Source organism: Bubalus kerabau, chromosome 6, assembly GCF_029407905.1.
Source record: "Bubalus kerabau isolate K-KA32 ecotype Philippines breed swamp buffalo chromosome 6, PCC_UOA_SB_1v2, whole genome shotgun sequence".
In the NCBI taxonomy this organism is placed as follows: Eukaryota; Metazoa; Chordata; class Mammalia; order Artiodactyla; family Bovidae; genus Bubalus; species Bubalus kerabau.
Genome location: NC_073629.1, coordinates 70,134,849 through 70,138,112, shown reverse-complemented (window position 1 = coordinate 70,138,112; position 3,264 = coordinate 70,134,849).

The window sequence follows — 3,264 nt, the reverse complement described above, 5'->3', positions numbered from 1 at the left end:
GTCGGAGCTAAAAACCCTCATTCCACAGACAAAAAGAGTCCTGACTTTTAGCAGAAGCACCTAAGGTAGGAAGGGGTACTCTGCGAAGCATCAGGCGAACTCTAACATTGTCGGAGCCGAGGAGAAGCCTGGGTAAGAGGTGTGACGCGAGCTCCAAGAAGTTGGGGCCACTGTGCAGGAAAGACCCCTCGGTATGCTCGCCCTCGACTAGGGGTCACAAGGTGGTTGGGCCCTGGACGAGAAGGACGCTCAGCCTTGACATTCACAGCAAACACCTGCACATCACTCGCCTCCTCCCACCTCCACGCACGACCCCCGACCGAAGGCCTATACCACCTGGGACACAAATAAATTCACCACCCGGAGGCCTACTGAGCAAGGCTGGGTGCGAGCAATTACCCCGTGGGAAAGGTAGGTGTCCTGCCGGGCTCCAGGAGTAAAGCGGACGCCAGACCAGTCTTTTAGGTCTTCTTATGTCTGACGATCATTCTTCTTGTTCAAACCCAGAAGCCTCTAAAAACGAATCATTTCCTCCGCTTATGCAGAGATAGGAGCTCTTAGATCAAGATTAGTATTTTGAAAACCTGATTGAGAGCCGCCTGATTAGGCGAGGGTGGGTGGAAAGACCGCATGAACGCCCGCGCCCCCGCCCTAACTTCCCAAGACAGCTCCAGCGCTCCTCAAATCTCCAAATGATCCGCGCGATTTATTCTCCCGGATGGTAGCCAAACAGTACCCCAGATTCATTTTGCAGACCCTTAACAAGTAGAGACTGTAACTAAATCGCCGAATTCGGTTTTTATTTTTAATTCCACTTTCAGTTCTGCTCTATACAAGGCCTGATAGTCAACATTCTGCAGGACTCTCTCCATTTAGAAGAGCTATCTCGAGACTGATGCTATTTCATGGAAAATGCATTATGTGGATTTTTCCAAAAACACTAATTTTGGCCCTTGATGAAAAACACAAGTTTTTCTGTTCTCCAAGCACAAGTTAGCTTTTCGAGAAGTCGGTCCACCCCAAGCCTTCAATTCTGTCCCCTTCCCCCGCACCTCCGTAAATTTAAATGAGAGCTCCCAGAGAGGACCTGCAGGGGGATAGCTAATATTAACGTGGGCGCAGCTTCATGTGAAGAAAACAATGGCGTTAGGAAAATGCTCTAGAGACCCTCGTGTTTATGGGAGAAAAATGTAATGGAGAAAAAACTAAATTTGCAGTCGATGCTCAGTCTCAGGCTGTTACTTGAGCTCATTTTATCACCGGCAAGTCTCTCTCTGCCCGTTGTCCTCCCTCTAGCCTGCTGCTGACGAGTCTGGGTGGGAACGCCTCGATCTTCTCTTCTAGACAATAAGGCAAGGAGATAATATTATAAATATATATCTTATTGAAGCAACATTATATGATTTTGTTAAAGGCCTTTAAGAAACAGAGACTCCTAGATAGTCTTATATTACTGTTTCAGAGGCTTGCTTTGTTTTGTTTCTTAAAAAGGGGAAATTTGAAATAAAAATTGTTAGTCTTATCAAATTCCTCTTTACACACTACATAATGAAGTAAAATTTATACCATAAAGTTTTTTAAACAAACACACCCTCCAATTCTAATCAAAATTACCAGTATTCTGAGGACCACCCCCCAAATCCGCAGCCAAAATTTGAGGCAGAAGCTGGCCGTTTCCAGGGCTTCAGTGTTGCCTAGGATGAGATGAAACAGCAATACTATTAGCAACATACTTTTTTTTGGTCTTTCCTATAGCCTTGATTTCAAATTTAGTAGCAAAGCTTTTGTGCTGCTCAGATGTTCCTTCTTCATCTTAATGAGAAAACTTTTCGCAAAGGGAGTGCGAACCTCTAGATAACTAAGCCTCCAGGCTGCCAGGGAGCCGTCGCGGTCCTTGGCTAGACAGGAGAGCGGCTCCTTTCAGGAGAATGACTAAAACATTCGAGTCACCCAGACCTCCGCTTCCCCTTCAGCTTGCTGCAGAAAGAGATGTAACCTGAATCTTTGTTTAGGTTTTGGTTAGGGAGTGAGAATTAAAAAGCCACGGCAGATGCAGAGAGCAGATTTTTTTAAAAGTCAAAAGTTAACTGGCCGGTCTCATTTTTTTTTCCTTCTTTAATACTAAATCTGGAGTAAGTTGGCTTGTCCTGATAACGATCTTAACTTGTAGGGAAGGCGGGTTTTTCTGAAGGAGGTGAGGCTATTCCTCCTGGAAAAGACTTTCACCACACACCCTCTTCCCTCCTTCCATGTAAGGTTCCACCCTCTGGAAAACAAAACTTTTTTTTTCCCCCCTTTTCCTAGAGGGGCAGAGCTCAATGAAGTTGGGGAAAGAATCTTAGGAACAGTCCATCGGAGTGGCTACGGTCACAGCGGCCTCTTTGGACGAAGACTTGCAGCCTTCTTACTCTTCTTGGTGTGTCAGCTTTCATTAGTGCATTGGGGCGGGGGAGGGGGCCAGATCGGCAGACACGGACAGCCTCTGACCCTCTGGAGTTGGTATGTGATAAGCAGCCCTAGCAGTGCCATGTATTGGAAAAGCGATCAGATGTTTGTGTGTAAACTAGAAGAAAAGGACGTGCCGGAGCTGGCAGTTCCCCTTGAGAAGGTGAGCGACCCGACGCCCGGCCAGACCAGCTGAATCGCAGTTTCCTTGAAACGCCAGCTGTTTGGGCTCCTAAACGAGGTTCAGAAATTACCTGTAACAGTCTCATCTTCAAACCCGGCAATTTTTTTTTTTTATTACGTAGTGGCGTTAGTCAGTAATCATTGCCTCCCCTCCCCACAAGCTCACTTAACCTGAGGCATGGAGACCGTAATTTGGGAGACGAAGCCTCGAGCCTAAGGCGATGTGAGTCGTGCTTTTGTTGTGTTTGCAGCGGTGATCGCGAGGTCGGGAGAGTGAGTCGGGAGGTTCGGGGGGCTGGGGGCTTGAGGGGTGGACGTGGGGGAGGGACGGACCCGAGGCGAGGCTTCTCTGTTCGGCAGCCGGCGGACGCTTGCCAGCCCCAAGAAGCTCCTCCGGCCGCAGGGCGATCCTCGCTGCCGCGGTCGCACAGCGAAACAGAAGCAGACGGAGCTCCAGGAAGACCTTTGGGATCGCAGTGAGGGCTTTGAGGGCCATTTTACTTTAAAAAAAAAAAAAAAGAAAAGAAACGAAAAGAAAAGTCGAAAGAAACAAACCCTAGGGCTCTCGAGTTGCACCGTTCCTAAGAGTCGATAGCGCGAAACCGACAAACTCTCATCTCGCTCTGGAGGCAGGAG